At 36.0% G+C, this 20622-nt stretch overlaps 1 protein-coding gene across 1 annotated transcript in view; it reads right to left on the reverse strand.

Moving 5' to 3' along the window:
• map2 (microtubule-associated protein 2) overlaps nt 1-20622 on the reverse strand; it is a 130201-nt gene that overhangs the window by 65582 nt on the left and 43997 nt on the right. The window contains exons 2-3 of the mRNA XM_067408733.1: nt 14274-14346; nt 79-168 (exon numbers count right to left, since the gene is read on the reverse strand). The gene's annotated coding sequence lies outside the window, so the exon portion shown is untranslated. The remainder of the gene's footprint in view (nt 1-78; nt 169-14273; nt 14347-20622) is intronic.

A 20622-nucleotide genomic window follows, 5' to 3' on the forward strand; every position in this document is an offset into this window, starting at 1 on the left:
AAGATCAGAGGTTCTGCATATGATGTTACTGCAATGTGTTGGTCATGCTAGAGATGTGCTGCAGGGATTGGCTGGTACCTGTCTAGGTGGTGGTACTCCAGTGATGATTGGTGGCGTACTTAGGAGGAGGCTTCAGGGCCCTGAAGAGTCTCTCAGTGTAATAAACACCTGCAAACAGATCATGAGGAAACACTTAGCTGCAAAAAAACAAAACAACAAAAAAACATATATATAAAACATATATATATATATATATATACAGTGCTCAGCGTAAATGAGTACACCCCCTTTGAAAAGTAACATTTTAAACAATATCTCCATGAACACAAAAACAATTTCCATAAGTTTTATATAACATCTGTTTAACTTATAACATGAAAGTAAAGTTAATAATATAACTTAGATTACACATTTTTCAGTTTTACTCAAATTAGGGTGATGCAAAAATGAGTACACCCCACTGAAAGTCTCTGGAGCAAAGCTAAATTTTAGACTACAAATGTCTAATTTAACAAGAATTCAACCACAGGTGAGTCTAATTATTCATTACACAGGTGTCCAGCAGACAGTTGACTATAAAAGGGTGTTAAAACCCCTTCCCATTTCATGCTGTCAGCAATGGCACCACATGGAAGAGAAATGACACAAGACCTGAGAAAGAAAATAATTTCTTTACACCAGAAAGGTGAAGGCTACAAGATCAGCAAAGCTTTACTTGTCAGAATACTGTAGCAAAAGTGGTACAAAAATTTAAAAAAGATGGAACTGCAACCATCTCACAGAGTTCACTGCAGTTATCTAAAGAAGTAGAAAGCCAAACTGGGGTAACTATTTCTCGTTACACAATAAGGCATACACTGCAGAGGAATGGCATGCATGGGTGCCGTCCACGAAAGAAGCCTCTCCTAAAGCCCAGGCACAAAAAAGCCTGCCTAGAGTTTGTCAGGGCCCATGCTGACAAAGATGAAGACTACTGGGACTCTATACTCTGGAGTGATGAGAACAAAATAAATGTTTTTGGAACTGATTGCTTCAAAACTGTATGGCGTCGCAAAGGTGAGGAATACAAAGAAAAATGCATGGTGCCTACAGTGAAACATGGATGTGGCAGTGTCCTTATGAGGGGCTGCATGAGTGCTGCTGGTGTCGGGGAGCTGCATTTCATTGATGGCATCATGAATTCACAGATGTACTGCTCTATACTGAAAGAGAAGATGCTACCATCACTCCGTGCCTTTGGTTGTCATTCACTTTTCCAACATGACAATGATCCTATACACACTTCTAAGGCCACTGTTGGATTTCTGAAGAAGAACAGGGTGAAAGTGATTCAGTGGCTCCTGATCTGAACCCAATCGAGCACCTATGGGGAATTCTGAAGAGACAAGTTGAGCATCACTCTCCATCCAGCATCCAGTCTCTAAAAGAGGTCAATCTTGAAGAATGGAAAAAGATAGATGTTGCAAAATGTTGCCAACTTGTTCATTCCATGCCTTTGTCATTAAAAATCATGGAGGCCATACAAAGTACTGGATGTAGTAGTTTTTGTTGTGGGGTGGACTCATTTTTGCATCACCCTAATTTGAGTAAAATTTAAAAATGTGTAATCTAAGTTATATTATTAACCTTACTTTCATGTTATAAGTTAAACAAATGTTATATTAAACTTAGTTTTGTGAACATTTTGGAAAATGTTTTTGTGTTCATGGAGATATTGTTTGAAATGTTACTTTTCAAAGGGGGTGTACTCATTTATATATATATATATATATATATATATATATATTATATATATATATATATATATATATCAGTAATATCCTTAAAACATTACATATAAAGTAAATATCTGTTTAAATTTGGGAGAAAGAACATATGGGAGCATACACAGAATGAGCTAATTAGTTCTTTAATTAGATCACAACCTAGGCAATCAGCATACCACTGTGCACAACACACACACCTGGACAAACCACAAATTTTTTGAACGCCACTTCACAGAGAAGACAAACCCACAATGCACTGCGATAAGCAGAAAGACAGAAAAAATCCACCAAAACTAACAGTTCAATTTAAATAAAAATTTATTTTACCCAATATTTGTGTTTTCTGTGTATTTTTATCTGAGTATAACATCAATAAGATTAGCATATGCTAACACCAAATTCTATTGAAATCAAATGTAAGGAGTGCTGTTTGAAGCCTTTGTAAAGTTTTCAAAGCAGTCACATTTATATTTAAGATGCCTTAGAAGAAAGTTGCCTTTATAGACAGTAAACAGCAAGGCAGCTCAATAGGTTTTGAAACAGAGCATTTATCTCCTTCACACACTCCATGGACATAAAGAAAGCCTGACACAGATTTTCACTGCATCATTCTGTAAGCCATTCGTGGGCAAACGAGTCTCTGATGGAGGCACAAGAGAACATCTCCTCAGGCCTGAACTAAATAAAGAGCTCCAGTTATCAGCGTATGACAGCGGCTCTGACACAACAGTCACCACTGCTCAACTCCATTCATAGCCGCTTCAACATGTCTTTATTAAGGAGAATAATGTTCTTATGACTGCAGCTTTGGTTCCAGATAAACCTGAACAACTCTGTATTCTCATCGGCATTTAGGACTGTTTGTTTGAGTGATAGAGTTAGATAAAGAGTGTCTACAGTCAAAATTAGCCAAGAAAAATCTGAAAAGAAAAGATGGATATATTCACTGGTGTACTCGTATGTATATCCTCTATCCGTTATCCCCTATAACCCAGTACTGCGGTGTTAACATGGTGTGCAATGATGGTATCAGAATAGGGATGTACTGATATTAAAATTCTGGCAGACATTAAAATCAATTTAGAAATTTAAGTGAGCAATAGATGACAGCAAAGGTAACCTGAATGTAAAAATAAAGGAATTACCTTATTCCATACAGAATGATTACCATACTTACTTACCGTATAAGCAATATGATTTTTCATGGTTAAAAAATAATATTATTGCTGGGAAATGCTAATCTAAAACTGTTCAATAACTTTGCAAAATACTACAAATAGCAAATCTACATGCACCCCTATCTATCCATCTATCTACAGTATGTGTCCTGTTCTGGTGAATCAGAAATGAGCAGCAGAGCTCTGACTCTGCTTGTGCTTCAGGGAATCTGAGGTGAAAATGTAGCGTTTTCCTCTCTGCCACCAGATAATATGCGAGCGTTCCACACACTGACTCACACTGCATGAACGTGAGGGCCATTCATGGCATGTTCACACTGAGAACTCCAGCAAGACAGAATAATACCACCCTTGCAGGCACAGAGAGCCCCGCACGAGTCCCAGAACTAGAAAACTGACATACTGCTGCAGCAGATGGGATTTAATGCATCCATAACACACACCAACACAGAGAAGCAAACAACTGTCATGCATACACACTGAAAACACACAAGTGGGCCTACATACTAACAAAGTCATAAAAATGTACTAAATGTATTATAGCAGTTCTCTTTTAAGCGGATATTGGGACACAAGTGAAGTACAAAGCCTTGTTTACATAATGAATAATAATTTAGCTTCCAAATACATGCAAATTTGGAAATATTTGAATTTGTGCCAAATGAGAGGAGCCAACGCCATTTACAGTTCAGCTTAAAATAAATTAGCTTAGGCTGTAAAATAAATGTTGTTTGTAATGAATGCCACTATATTATGTTTATTCATTTCATTTTTCATTCTTGTTTTGTTCTGAATACAGTTAAATTTAAATGATTTGACGTTGAATTAGGGGAAATAAAAGATGTTTATAATGTTTGTAAACATTTCATTTTATTTAAAGGGGACCTATTATGCCCTATTTAACAAGATGTAAAAATAGTCTCTGATGTTCCCAGAGTGTGTATGTGAAGTTTTAGCTCAAAATACTCCACAGATAATTATAGCATGTTAAAATTGCCACTTTTAGTGGTTGAGCAAAAACGAGCCATTTCAGCTTGGGCCCTTTAAATGCAAATGAGCTGCTGCGCTCAACCTAAGAGGGCGGAGCTTCAAGAGCTCCTTCTTCCTTGTCAGGATTCAGTCAGGACGAATATATACTGTCAGAAACTGCGAATATATGCTGAATGGAGATAGAACAGGTACGTTATAGTTTAGTTCAATTACGGTTATAACTTATTTTGCCTTCTTGTTTTTAATCTACTATATTAGTACAGGCCTGTTGTACCGTCCGAATGATGGCCAAAACTTTACAGATGAGTTTTATGACGTTTATTATACTTCACAGAAAAGATGAAGCGTCCATTTTCACTCTAGAAAATCACTGTAAGCTTAATAAAACACTGCAAGTGTGCATTAAAATATTATCCATAAACTCTCTCCCTTATCCTTGTATTATCACCAACATACATACACATAAACATACACAAGTACACAGAAACACTCCTTACAACTAACAGTAAACAAATATATAAAGACCTTATGCCTTTTGAGTGGTGCTTAATAAACCTTATACCCGTAAATAAGCTCGGATGAACTATAATAAAGTGCCCTCTTACCTTCCTGCCGTATCCAGTATCACTCTGGAGACTGTAAGCTGGATCACGAACAGTTTTTACTTGTATATCCTTGAGTAGCACATTTTTAGCACAGTCTCTTTGTATTGATATTCGTTCACTAAGCAGTCCGGTGTAAAATGATTCGCGCAGACATACACGAATTTCGACAGAACTGAGGGAGCATTTTCCTGGAAAACCAAGTTAATCCACCTCGTCTTCAGTGGCTCAGATTTTGGGAGTAAATGAAGAGAGTTATGTGGATTAATCCATCCAGCTACAGAACACCAAACACAAAACGCTTGGGAGAGATGCTCTTCAGTGCAGCAATGGCGGACTCGCTGTAAACAACGAGCTCAGGGCGGTTCTATGTTCAAACGTAAGTGTCAGTCAACACTGGGGCGGGGCCTGTGGCTTTTGTGACCTCACACTGCCAAGCATCTGTTCTGAGACACTGCTTATGATTTATGGGGATTAAAAAAAAGGAGTGGGTGGATTTTTATCACTATAGGGTGGTTGTGTACACACACTGCCAACACACATTTATGTCCAAACACCAGGCAAAAGTGAATTTTGCATAATAGGTCCCCTTTAACAGTATTTTACATTATTTTTGAATGTAGTAATAAATAAAATGCGACTGATACACAGACGTAATTTAGCCTATCTGTGATTCTTTTTCTCTCAAAAACTTACGTTTGAATTTACCAGAAGATGCTGTATAATTGAAAAGTGCATATTTACAGATGGGGAACATCTGCACCAGGAAAACAAGCAAATTGTGTTCAGTACTCCCAAACTTGGGTTTAATCAACACACCTGTATATATATATATATATATATATATATATATACACACATATCAGGGGTGTTTCCTCCGAAGAGACAAACACCCCTCAAATAAAAAGAATGAGAAAATAATCCATATTACAAAAATAAAACAAAGCAATTATTACAAAATGTGACATTAAAAAGTGTGCCAGTCACTCGTAGCAACACCTGCAGGTAAAGTTACAGTGGGAGTCCGCGTCTCGCCTCCCTTCCCCTCATAGAAAATCAACAGACCCGCTAAAGTGTGCGGTGGGTTTTGTGGGGGGTAATTGAGAATGAAAGGCGGAAAGTCACGTGAGAGGAGGCAAAGCCTCCATCGCACTATGATTGGATGAAATTGGTTATGATCGGATATAATTGGTTTGTGTGATAAATCCCGCCGCTTGTTTATGTGCATGTTCCACGAGTCAGTCTGAATGATGTTGCATTCACACGGGGTATCAAAGTTTGAAGGAGGGCTTGTCTGAAGCTTGGTGCTGATGTGACCATAATAGTGATAACAGCCAATCACATTACTTTCTGGTGTTGCATGAATGCAATTGGCTAGCAACTGCTCTAGGGTATGAACAAATGGATGGCATCAATGGGAAGACTAATTGAAAAGTAAGTTAACAGCTCAGCCACTTAGATATCACCACTTTATGTCATGTCAAAATTAAACTTGAAAAGACCTGAAAACACGATGACTGCAGGGGGTTTTAGTGCAATCAGCTTGGTGAAATTAAAAATACATCTTCGTGTCTGTGACAGACAGTGTGTACCGAGCATGACTGATGATCCAAAAAAGCCTAAGTTGACTATTAAAAAGAACAGCTGAACATCAATACACAAATTAAATATATTTTTTTAAATTGTTACTGCCTTTAGTTATAATTTTGCAATAAATGCTTAAACACTAACTTGATGAGATTGACTTAATTTAAGATTGACTTCATTAATGTTCATTTAAGGAAAATGTGACAATGTTAGAGTAATGCACATTAATTTAAATTTGTTTTATAAATAAATAAATAAAAAATGTAAGGACTTTGCCTCCATATATATTATCCACCATATATATATTATTTTATTTAATTGTCAATACATATATGTAAATATATATATAGATAATAAAATAATGCAAACATAACAGAATAATTAGCTTATATTATTAGCTTATATTATATTATTTTATTATTATCATGTTTTCCAGACAAATATTCCTAAAACAAGATCAATTTAACTAAGCAAAAAGTATAATATAATTCAACATATACTGTATTCTCAATATAAACTGTACCTTACATAAAAAGATTAAAGGATGGTTAGCAAAAAAAAAATTATTAAGATGATTTGCATTGCATTTATTACGCTGCAGTTCCTTCCTAAAATTACCGGCCAGTTTTATTTACTCGCCAAAGCTTATTAAATCATATTGGCACTTGGTGATTGTTCATTTTGGACCCTGAATACTAAGCAGTGAAGGCAGGGGAGGACAGCGAGAGGGAGGAGGATGGGCCCAGTGCTGTCTGGAAAAGATCTGCGTTAACCGCAGGCTCTGGTGTGGCCATCTCGCTTTCTTTTCAGGATGTTATTATGTGATTTTCAGAGCAAGCAGTGTCTAAATTAGCCCTGTGCCTCCCTCAACTAAACTCACTGACTACATAACCCAAAAAGAGAAAGAGAGAGAAAAAAAGAACTGCATTAACTTGGAGAAACTCCAAATTAAGCACATTATTCAAAAACCTGAAAAAGGCAGAAGCCAGAGTGAAAAAATAGACAGATGACAGCAGAGCTGCTTTATGGCTGAATGTTCAGAGCAGATCTGCATGTTTAAAGCAGGAAGACTGGCAGATGGCGTAAATATGCTTCTGCTGAACTGCTATCTCACCCCAGCACTGTGGTCTATGAACACTACACGTCCAACAGACGGTCTTTATGCACTCCAGAATGTGCGTTTCATTATGTTCTCTCTCTTACTGCTCTGCAACAAGGATTATTTGTCAGAAGTTAGCTTGTGGTTTAGATTCCATGATACCACAATAGTTTAGTACTAAAATGGCATGATAGCAGAGCGTGAAGTCTCTGAAGAGTTCACCTAACAATTTTGAGGTAAAAACTTCCAGATCTCTATTAGTGCTCATGTGCCTGTCATTTTCCTGACTGTGAGACTGAGAGGAACACATTCAGACAGGATGTCTAGAAACGAAGATCAAAACTGATATTGTGGGGGGACAAGATTTGATTATATCCTTCAGGAACTGATTGCACCAAGAATTGCTATTACCATAATAGAACTTAATCAGGTTAGCGCCATATTTAATTTTTGACAGGAATGAAAGGCTGTGAGGAATTGAAATTCAGTGTTTACAGTGTTGACTGTACTGCTGTTTAACAATAATCCGCTTGTTCAGCTAATGAAATGTCTTTCAGTAGATAAATAGCTTTAAAAATTGTTTTAAAAGTGTGAGTTGTGAATATTACATGATCTAGGATCTTTATACAGTGCATTCCATTGTAGAGAAGACTATCACTCTCAAACTCATTTTCATCTGCGTTGAATTCAATTTGGTGTCTAACCTAAGGTCTATGGAGTTGAAGGGTAGGGGTTGAAAAGAAAGAGTCATTTTGAAGACTTTGACGAAGGGTTAGGTTTTTATCCCGAATAACATGCACAAGTAGACCAGGAATGTGCATAAAAAAATAAATAAGGTCGATTTTGATTTCTTGTTGGCTTTAAAGAACTCTGACCTCCAAAGCATGTCAGCGAACTCAATATCAGCAAACCTTAATGTGCAAAAAGGTTTAAAGGAAGAGAGAGTTTCAGACTGGCTGATTCAGACACTTTTTTTTTTTTTTTTTTTGCTGTTTACGTAGCCACAGAGACCAGAGTGATTCCTTAGGACACCTATTTTTAGTGACATCTGTCAGGTAGTGGGGACATTTTGTGCATGCCATCCTGCCAAAAAAGCATTAGGACACTAAAAATAGTTTTTCATAAGGATGAGTTGTATTTTTAAATGTGCCTTAAAGGGATAGTTCACCAAAAAATGAAAATTTGATGTTTATCTGCTTACCCCCAGGGCATCCAAGATGTAGATGACTTTTTTTCTTCAGTCAAACACAAATTATGATTTTTAACTGCAACCGCTGCCGTCTGTCAGTCAAATAATAGCAGTGATTGGGAACTTGAACAATAAGAGTCGAAAAAACTTCCATAGACAATCCAAATTAAACCCTGCGGCTCGTGACGGCACACTGATGTCCTAAGACACGAAACGATCGGTTTGTGCGAGAAACCGAACAGTATTTATATCATTTTTTATTTTCTATGTCCAACTTCGTTTAGCTTCCGGCTAGTGAGGTCTGATCGCGCTCTGACAACGGAAGTGATGTCTCGCGCTCATTGAAGTATGTTGGCGAGACATCACTTCCGTCTTCAGAACGCGTTTTTTGACCTCACTAACAGGAAGCTGAACGAAGTTGGACATAGTGGTGTATTAGAGGTAAAAATTATATAAATAATGTTCGGTTTCTCGCACAAACCGATCGTTTCGTGTCTTAGGACATTAATGGTCGTCACGAGCCGCAGGTTTTAATTTTGATTTGTCTAAGCAAGTTTTATTTACTGTTATAGTTGAAGTTCCCATCTACTGCTATTATTTGACTGACAGACGGCAGCGGTTGCAGTTAAAAATCATAATTTGCATTCGACTGAAGAAAAAAAGTCACCTACATCTTGGATGCATTGGGGGTAAGCAGATAAACATCAAATTTTCATTTTTGGGTGAACTATCCCTTTAAAAGACCTCAGTGCTGGAATTCTCAAAAAAAAACAAAAAAAAACAGCCTTATTATTTTTCTCAGAATCAGTCATCTCATTTCACTCTCTTGTAAAGACACTAATAAAAATGACAAACTCAGTTGATGGACTTTGGATTTATCTTTCATTATATAGTAATATTATCTGAGCTATGGGCTTTCCTAATATCTAAATTATGAGATTCTCAAGATGTTTGTCTCTGTTTAGCAGATGATGGCTTCGTAATAAAGCTGGAGACAGTTTTTTTTTATTAAAGAATAATTATTTGCTAACAAGCAAGGGATAACAAACTGTTAAGAGCTGTTGATCAATCAAGAGAATGTGGGATAGTTTTTTAAGAGGAAGATTTCCCGCAAAGTTTGGGAACCTGTTTAAATGGAGAAAGTACAGTTTACCAGGATTTATTTTATATATATATATATATATATATATATATATATATATATATATATATATATATATATATATATATATATATATATATATATATAAAGACCCAGTGAGGTCTTTAAAGCAGCCTAAGCACTGATGCTTTTGTAACAAATTTATGGACTTATTAACATTACAGAGATAGTTCATCCAAAAATGAAAGTTCTGTCATCATTTTCTCACTCCAGACCTGTATGACTTTTTTTTTTCTGCTAAACACAAAAGATTTTTTTTTTTTTAATGCTGGGAACTAAACAATATTGAGCCCTTTGACTTCTGCTGTATGGACAGGTCGATAGCCGAATTGAACTAATTTAATAATTATTGATCTTTACAACAGAACTGAATCAACATTGAACTGACTTCAGCTGAACAATGACAATTTTTTCTTTTTAGGGCTGCTTTACGGTCAAAATTGAACTATGCTTGCATCATTGAATCATTATTTTCCTGTTATTACTGTAAAGCTGCTTTGAAACAATCTGTATTGTATAAAGCATTCTAAAAATGAAGGTGACTTAATATTCCAGTAATATACAAGTATGGGAATGCTTTCACTCTAATTTCATGGAATGCACTAAATAACAAAGCATGATCACATTACAGAACCTGGTACGACATCATACAAGGAGTTCATGGAGAACGGTAGCTGTGACTATAGTATCAGACTGAGAGCATCACTCTCTCTCTCTCAGTGAGCAGGTTGAGAACTGTATCCTCCGTGTCTGTCTGTCTGTCTGTCTGTCTTTCCTGCCCCTGCCAGACAGAAAAGAAGGGGGTGACCGATTCCCCCTTTTGGGCATTACATCATTGCTTTCCCTGCTGCAGTGCCTCCCAATGAAAGAGTCTGTGTTCCTGCCAAGTAAACAATTCTGTCTCTTCACGTTATTCCATACCGCACTGAGACGAGTTTAAATACATCATAACTGACACATGGTATGACACAGCGACATAAAAAAACGTGAACCCATTCGTTAACGTTTGCCATCTTTTAGAAAAGAAGCTCTTTTAATATTTTCTTAACATAGTGAGCATGTTTAAACGGAAAGTTAACCCTGAAATTAAAATTCTGTCATCATTTACTCATTTCATTGCAAACCTGTATGACTTTCATAGAACAAAATTACAAATTTCACCTTTTGTGTTCCATGGATGAAAGAAATTGATACAGCATGGGAACAACTTGAGGGTGAGTAAATGATTAGAGAATTTTCATTTCGGTTGAAATGTTCCTTTAAGAACAGGGAAAATTGCAAAGCAGGGATGTACAAACGTATTCATTAGGAAACAAGTACATGCGCTGTTTTCTTCACAGGACATATCCAGCTGAGAATGACTGGAGGTCTAATAATGTCTGTGCTGAAGCTAAAATACTCAATGAAAATAGTTAAATCAAACGTAAAACCTGTATTTTTACTTTGTAACTAGTATTGTTAAAACAAACTAATATCTAAGTACTCTGCCCATTGATGTGTTTTATTCAAATACTATCAGTTACTAATAACACTGATTGAATGATTGGTCATCTATATTTTTTGCCATTAAAAAACAAAAGTATGTGCTTAAGATTCAGAACTTCAATGGAGCTTTATGGGCTGTGCACTCACATAATCCTATATTCATGTAGATTAATGATAATCAAAAGAACTGTGCATTATTTTTTCAATATACATAATAATATTGTACATATATAACAGTAATTGCTGCCTTGTCCTTTTATTTCAGACTAGGCTGTGCTTCAATGCAGCAGTCGATGTCACTGAGGACAGCAGTTGGTTCCTGTATCAAGCCACTGATGTCAGGCAGCTTTCTGCCATTACAGCACTCCAGGAGAGGGATAGACAGCAGACAAAACGCAGCTCTTGTGCTTCACTGGCCGTCTGGCTTGATGCATGAAGACTACAGTCACCTGTATCGTGACCTTAAACAGCACAGACACAGCGGGGTGCTGAGGGACATGGATAAATGGATGAGAAAAGGTCATGTTGCATTTGGCACATGCTTTCTGTCATGACCACAACAGGTGAGGGGGGAGAAGATTTGGGAAAGGAGTGGGCAAAGGAAAAATATGGCATTTAAGAACAATATAAACCAAGAATTCCTTTGTCAACTTCTTTTCCGCAATACTTCAGTGATGAAATGGTCTCTAGTGGGATTTTGAGATCAGGCAGCCCTACAGTATGTGTACTGCAAACCATACAGCTAGGTGGCATGATAGCATTTAATGTGCAATGGCATAAAACACACACACACACACACACACACACACACACAAATATGTGGGCGTGTGTGTGTGTTTTATGCCTTTGCACATTAAATGCTGTCATGCCACCAAGCTTTATATATATAGACTTGTTTAAAACAATTTATTAGGCAAATAACAAACTGAAACAACTAAATAGTCTTTATTCACACAAAATAACCACATATACACACATACAAATATTTTTTTATATATTCTAAATTAAATATATTATATATTGTGATGAGCAAGGTGGTAGAGAGCCATGAGGTGATGCTAGTGATAATGAGCTTCAGCTGCGTGCTGCACCGGTCTCGAATCTCTCACGGAGGAGCTCCGGAAGCATAAAAGGAGGAGCGACGACAGTGAAGGACGAGAGAGGACCAGGCCTGGATTTTATTTTATGTTTTGTTATGTTTGTTATGTTACTTTCGTTTTGTATTTGTTTATTTTGAATTAAAGTTCCCTTCTTCCCGTACATACGAACTGTGTTTTTATATATTTATATATAAAATATATATAAATATATTTATAATTATATATTTATTTATTATATATTTATGTATATGTATATATATTTATGTATATATATTTATTTATTTTTATATTTTTATTTATTTATTTTTGTATGGCCTCTTTGGCCTTGATAACAGCTTGCATTCTTGCTGGCATTGTTTTTTGTACTTTTCCACAGTCTCTGTTGTTATTGACTTCCAAATAGTTTCTAGCTGTTCCAAAAGACTTACTTTTGATGAAACTTTTGTGTGATCTATCTTTGAATCCTTTAAATCCCAATAATAATTATATTTCAGCATTAGAAACATTACTGTGACTAAAGGGCTTACACATACTGGAGTGGATTAACCATTACAGAAACATAAAAAAATGATTTTGGTAATCACCAATACTGTTATCTTAGGGCAGCTGTGGCACATACCTTACATTGGTTGGTGTCCAATAAATTTGACAGTAAATTTGACAAAGCAAGAATCAAGCACTCTGTCAAGTGTACTCCAGCATATCCCAAAGAGTTTCAATGAATTTAAAGTCATGAAATCAAAATTGACCCTATTTACTTTGTTAGCGTACATTACTAGTCTTGCGGTGAACAATTAATCCATGCAAATTAATACAAAGGGAAAAAATATTTTGTTGTGATAATCTTTAATCAAAATCAAAAAATTTGCTTCAGCTCTCCAGTGACGTCACTTTGACAGATTGTGTTGAATTTCCTTAACCACTCCCCTCCAACTGTCAGTCTGCTATGAGCGAGGGATTGAGAGGAGGTGCTAAAATAAAGCCCTGCCCTCTATTCAATATTCTGAAGTAAAGTCGGTTGCAACTTCCGGTTCACAGGGAATTTAAAGGGTTAATTCACCCAAAAATGAAATTTCTGTCATTAAGTGCTCACCCTCATGTCGTTCCACACCCGTAAGACCTTCGTTCACCTTCGGAACTCAAATTATGATATTTTTGATGAAATCCGAGGGTATCTAATCCACACATAGGAAGCAATGTCATTGCACCTTTTGACATCCAGAAAGGTAGTTAAAAGCATGGTTAAAATAGTGAAAATACTTTTTATGCGTAAAAACACAACAAAAATAACGACTTCATTCAATAATTTGAACCGTTGTCATACCTAGAGAACTCATTTCAGGCTTCCTTGTTTACATCCGAATGCTGGCTCATTATTAGATGAACAAAGGTCTTAAGGTTGTGGAACAACATGAGGGTGAGTAAATTTCATTTTTGGGTGAACTAACCCTTTAAGATTTGGACTCAGAGGTGCCAATTCATGTGTGAAAATGCTGTTCAATTTTCAGCTGAAAGTATAGAATATATTATCATGGTAACTGTATATTACTATAAAATACAATTACTCATACTGTGATAAAGTATTTTAGTTACATCACCCACCCCTGGGGACCCACACCATCACTAAATTACTGCCAGCATCACTGTTATGTACCTGGACAGTCTGGGTTGAACCTAATGGCAGGTGTCTAGACAGGCACCATCACGTCACCATGACTCCAATAAGCATGTTAACCCGACCGGCAAACACACAGACACAAAATTACATGACAACGCATAATCCACGTCTGCTTCAATGTGTTCAGCATGCTAGTTAACAGGTACACTGATTCTCAAAAACTGCAGGAAAATGTCCAGGCAATACATCATCAATAAAATGTCAATTCACAAAATAATGAAAGAGGCTGATAAAAGCTGAAAAAGGAAGAAATGTAAAGACATAGAGGAGTGTCAAAATGCCGGTACTGCCCATATCAGCCTGTGAGATTCTCACTCACCTTATGTGCCAGACCGTTACACACAATGACGCAGCATCTCTGCAGCACAGCGAGCAGGGAGGAAGAGAACAGGAGGGAGACTGAAAGAAAAGCGAGATAAAAGGAATAAAGAGCCTACCTGATGAGATCTGCGTGTAGGATCCTGTTCTTTAGCGTGTAGCACAGAGGAAGAGCGAGAACCACAGATGGACCTGGAGAGAGAGAGACAAAGGGGAAAGAAATGTGGCAGGTGAGCTCAAGGTGTCCTCAGAGTTCCCTCGTTTCAGTCACGTGACCTCGGCAGCTACAATACACGTTCCTCATCAATGGCCAGAGACACATGTGTGAGTTTAGCATGCGTCTTTCATACTGCCACCTTCCAGCAAGTGGGAGAGTGGTATGAGCGAGGGGTAGGGCTGTGTGTGCGTGCGTGCGTGTGTGTGTGTGTGAGAGAGAGAGAGCGAGAAAGAGCGAGTGTGTGTGTGTGTGTTACAAAGATGGTAATATAATTAACAGCCTGATACACTGTAAGCAAGAGCAGGAGTAAAAAATTTATGAATCTATGAGCTCAGATGCTCTGAGGCTACATAAAAGGAGTGCAAATGTAAAGAATGACATTGCATAAAGGAAATGATCTATCTATAATGCAGTATCTCTATATTGTAAATGAAAATGATAATGATAGTTTCCAAAAAGGTTTCCCCAAACACTCCTACCACCCATTGCGCTGTGCCCTCAATCTGATATTGTTCAGTCAAACATGTAGCCCTGTCCCAAACTCAAGCAACTGGTAAAGAAGTTAGCATCAAACCAAAGTCCCTTTTAATGCATGTCAGTCCACTTGGTGACCATCTTGGAAGCAACCCTGTAAAGATATTTCTAGTCTGTGAATGTGAACGGCCTGCAGATCTCTTTAGTTTTTGTAGTGGCTAACATGGCTTTTTTTTTTTTTTTTTTTTTTTTTACAAATACTACATTGAAAGTTTGAAAGTTATGAATAAAATCATTTAAGTATGTTATATAAGAAAATACTATTTCAGTTTTTCTACTTAAAAATGTCATATATAAAGGGTTAGTTCACCAAAAAATGAAAATCATCCCATGATTTACTCACCCTCAAACCATCCCAGGTGTATATGATTATCTTCTTTCAAATCTCCTGGCTCTTTCAAGCTTTATAATAGGAGTGAATGGGGGGCGAGATTTTGAAGCCAAAAAAAGCACATACGGAGTCCATACGGAAAAACCCCTCGCTTCGCTTCAGAAGGCCTTTACTAACCTCCTGGAGTCGTATGGATTATTTTTATGGTGCAACTTTTTTGGGCTTCAAAATCTCACCTCCCATTCACTCCTATTATTAAGCTTTGAAGAACCAGGATAATATTAAATATTAAAGAGTTATAATAAATAATATGTTCATTTGAAAGATGAAAGTCACATACACCTAGGATGGCTTGACGTTGAGTAAATCATAAGATAATTTTCATTTTTGGGTGAACTATCCCTTTAATTTAAAGGTGCCATCGAATGAAAAATTGAATTTACTTCAGCATAGCTGAATAACAAGAGTTCAGTACATGGAAATGACATACAGTGAGTCTCAAACTCCATTGTTTCCTCCTTCTTATGTAAATCTCATTTGTTTAAAAGACCTCCGAAAAACTCCGGCAAATCTCAACATAACACCAACTGTTACGTAACATCCGGGATCATTAATATGTATGACCCCAATATTTGCATATGCCAGCTCATGTTCAAGGCATTACACAAGCCAGTATTAACGTCTGGATGTGCACAGCTGAATCATCAGACTAGGTAAGCAAGCAAAGACAATAGCGAAAAATGGCAGATGGAGCAATAATAACTGACATGATCCATGATTACATGATATTTTTAGTGATATTTGTAAATTGTCTTTCTAAATGTTTAGTTAGCATGTTGCTAATGTACTGCTAAATGTGGTTAAAGTTACCATCGTTTCTTAATGTATTTACAGAGACAAGAGCTGTCGTTATTTTCATTATTGAACACTTGCAGTCTGTATAATTCATAAACACAACTTCATTCTTTATAAATCTCTCCAACAGTGTGTAATGTTAGCTTTAGCCACCAGTCATGGAGCACAGCCTCAAACTCATTCAGAATCAAATGTAAACATCCAATAAATACAATACTCACATGATCCGATGCATGCATGCAGCATGAATGACGAACACTTTGTAAAGATCCATTTTGAGGGTTATATTAGCTGTGTGAACTTTGTTTATGCTGGTTAAGGCAGTCGAGAGCTCTGGGGCGGGGAGCGCGAGATTTAAAGGGGCCGCAGCCTGAATCGGTACATTTATAATTATGGCTCAAAATAAGCAGTTAAAAAAAAAATGAATAAAAAAAATCTATGGGGTATTTTGAGCTGAAACTTCACAGACACGTTCAGGGGACACCTTAGACTTATATTACATCTTGTTAAAACTGGTTCTAGGGCACCTTTAATGTTACTTGCCATTTCTTTATAATCAATTGTCAAATTCACTAGCAATTTCTGAGTGCAAATTGTTTCAGTACACTGACTGTACAAGAACTGTGGCAAATTTCCAGAAGGGGAAGGACAACGACATTTAAAGCCTTCAGAACTGTACTTGAATCAATAAGAAACTGATTGCAGTAATACTATATCTGTTAAGGAGTTCCAACTCTACTGTACTCCAACTGTATATAGAATATTTTTGAAAGCATGCGTTAAGTGGCTTCTTAAACTTCCATGTTGGTTAAACAAAGCAAGGAAATCTAACCTAACATCTATTTCATCTTAACTTAGTTTTTTTCTGCTGTACAGAAGTGATCTCTTCCCCCAGTTGGCCACAACTGTCACAGACCATATGAAATACCAGAACACTGAAGACAGGAAACTTTGACGGGCAATCTGACAGTAGCTGGTGTTCAGATGGCCTCAATAAAGACTCCCTCCCAAATGACTCATCCCAATGCAGTAAGTCCTCCAAGCAGCTCTCTGTTCACTAGTGGAGGTGAATGAGGCCTTTATTGGACAAACTTTACACTGGACCGACCATGAACAAATCTTATACTGGATCAGAATGATCACTGATTTAGAGTTTTATTCAGATGGATGGTATAATAATGCCTTTATTTTTATGAAACATGGAATATGGATAAAAAATAATTTGGATTATTTTCATGGCCAAATCTATGGCTGTTTTCTAAAAAAAAAAAATAAAAATAAAAAAAAAATGTTTGGTGTGTTTTATTTTGTTTTGTTTTTTTTTTTTGACAGCCATGGTCACGATAAACTGTGGCTGTATGGAAAATAGCTGAATGTAGAATAATAATAATAAATAAATAAATAAATAAAATCTCCCTCTGTATTCCATTGAAAAAATATCAGCATACAGATCAGTGTTATTTTAGTATTATTTATATATTATTATAATATTTATTAATATTTGAAATTAGCTTTTATTTTTAGATTTTCAATTTAATTTCAGTTTTAGTAATTTTGCTTGCCATTTAGTAGTTAGTTTTTTAGTACTTATACTTATTTATTTCATTGTTTTTTTTTAATTAAAGTTTTTTTTATCTAATATTTATTATATATTTATATATTTTTTATATAATATATTATTTTATTTTAGCTTTATTTCAATTACCAAAAAAGAAATTAATAGTTTAGTTAACAATAACAACACTGATACAGATTTGGAAAGACATGACGGTGAGTAAATAATGGCAAAATGTTAATTTTTGGTTGAGTTATTCTTTGAAAACATTGGCTTCTTATCATTCTCAGCCCATTTCTTTCTCTCTTTCTCTCCCTCTCTCTCAATTTGCTGATGTTTTTGCTGACCGTCATCATTAGGGAAAAATAAAGATTTGTCTTAATTTATTTCTCCCCTTTGGCAGTTCATGCTCTCTCCCATCACCATCATCATCTCATCAATGTGGAATTCTGAAGGCACTGCAGACAGGCAGAGGGGCACAATACAAGCCTGGCGAACCCTCTTACCCTCCTAAAAACCACACCGCAAACCTCACTATGAATGGTTATCCCCCGACCACTGAATGAATCTTCTTTCATGCTTATAGCTTCCAAGGCTCTGAGGCCAGCTTATTTTCATGAACTTTCTTGGTAACATGGGCGTCTGCCTTCCTGAAATAGCGAGTCTGATGGGTTTAGCCGTGTGTGGTGTGCCAGCGCCGCATGGAGTAGGATGAGGGTGGGCACTGGTAATTTAAAAACACATACATCTGAGCCATGCAAAGCAAGTACACTTTAGAGTCTAGACTGTCTTTTGTTGTGATTTGGTCCCTAGCAGGGGACATCTGTAGTTTATTTCACTTGACAAAATCCATTCACTTGGAATCAATGACAGATACTGTAACATTTTTGAGTGTGATGACATATATACTTGGGTAAATAAACCTTAAAAAAAAGAATAACACTAATAAAAAATAAAATAAATAAGTACAAATAAAACTCATTGTGAATTTAGATTTTAGTCATGTCTAATGAACAAAGACTCCAGACATAAAAAGATCCAATTGATCATCTGCAACAATGACCTATTAGAAACTGAGGTGGAGCTGTTCTCCTTAAAGGGACAGTTCATCAAGAACAAAACAGCACCTTTTTTCTTTTTCTTTTTTTACAGAACAAATGGGTTTGAATGTAAAGAAATTATGACAGAATTTTCATTTTTTTTAGTGAAGTGTGTTTTAAAAGACATCTTATGTAGCGCTAAAGCAGCACCAGTTTGAGCATTCAAATAAAAAATTATGTTGCCTTACACAATAAATTTTCCCACAACAACCCTTTGTATTACACTGTAAAAAGCAATACGTTATATTTATTCCATTAAATTTTGGCAACAGATTACAAGCAATATTATTAATTAAATTCAACAAATAGAATTGAGTTAGAAATAATCAAATGAATTCCTTAGATGTCAACCATTAAAAATGAGTAAAATTTAAGTGTTTATTTATTGTTTAAGTGTAAATTTAAGAGTCAAAGTGGTAGTTGTGTAGTCTGTAAATGGAGTGACATAATCAGATTTCATTAAAAATATCATTATTGATCACTATTATGGGGATCAGTGTTTTATTTAGATGATCAGTTTGACTCTTTGCTTTTTATGTCAATTTGTGGGTTTTTGTAATGGTGTTCGCTAATATTTTAAGGACTTGATTAGATTCATTCTAACGCAATTTTTAAATGTTGAATTTAAGTCATAATATTGCTTCTAATCTGTTGCCACAATTTTATTGTATTACTTTTTATAGTTTGTTTGAATTCTGGGTACGATTTTTCAATTTTCACAAGCGTTAATATAGAACTTCTCAATAAAAGTGAAAAATATTTTGTCATCTCACCAAAACAGTGCATTCATTTGCAATGCCTTGCAACATCAACAAACTCAAACAATACTTGTCAGAAAATACAGTCATTATTGAGTCACACAAATTAGGGGTTTGAGCATGATGAGAAAATATTTGGGTAAATAAAACCAATAAATGAATAAATATTATTACATAAATAAATACATACATAAATATTATTTGAATAAATTAATAAAAATTATTTAAAATACATAAATGCCTACCTAAATACATCATTTAAAAAATAAATAAATAAATATTATTTTAATAAATAACATTTTAATCGAACAAACAAATAAATAAATAAATGAATAGCTCAATTGCATTATATGAAATCATATTAAAATGACGTTTAAATATAAATCTTCTTGATGAAAGTGTCAACTGTCCAGCAATAATCAAACATGAAATGTTGAACATCAAGCCAGATTTTTCTTGGACTATCTCAGTCATTAGAACAACAAATCTATCTCCTCACAATTAGGATCTAGTCATAATCTTCCCTGCACCGGCCTATCACAGCGTCCCCACAGCAGATGCTCATGTATGCAGACTGAACCATGCCTCGGCTATGGTGGATCAATCCTAATTAGCCTGATGGCTATTTGAGCCCACACTAACTCCAGACTGCGTTGAGGCGGACTAGCTGCCCTAAGGTTAGGCCTCCTGCGGGGTAAGTGTAAGGGGGAGAGACATCCTTTAATCCAGCAAACAGCAGCTGCACCCTGGATCTAATCCCCCCACAGCCTCAAGCATAGTCAAAAACGAGCAAACTCTCAGCCATCCCACCTGAGACCCGCACATGTCTGACTTATTCATTATATCACACACTTCTGCTTACAAAACTGGGTTATTTGTCATCGAGTGTCAATTTAGGCCTCTCCTCTACCTCTCTTGTGAGAAACCATGTTGTCTTTGATGCCACTGTCTAATCTTACTGTGAGACAGCTGAAGTTAGAACGAGATTTCCCTGTTTGTTGTTCAAATGTTAAAGCACAAATTACAAATGCTTTTCAGGTGTCAGAAAGGATGTTGTGCTTTCATGTATTATCTGTCTGTTTAATCCAGAGTTGGGTGTCTCTTAACTGCGTGCACTT

The sequence above is a fragment of the Chanodichthys erythropterus genome, chromosome 14 (genome assembly GCF_024489055.1).
Source record: "Chanodichthys erythropterus isolate Z2021 chromosome 14, ASM2448905v1, whole genome shotgun sequence".
In the NCBI taxonomy this organism is placed as follows: Eukaryota; Metazoa; Chordata; class Actinopteri; order Cypriniformes; family Xenocyprididae; genus Chanodichthys; species Chanodichthys erythropterus.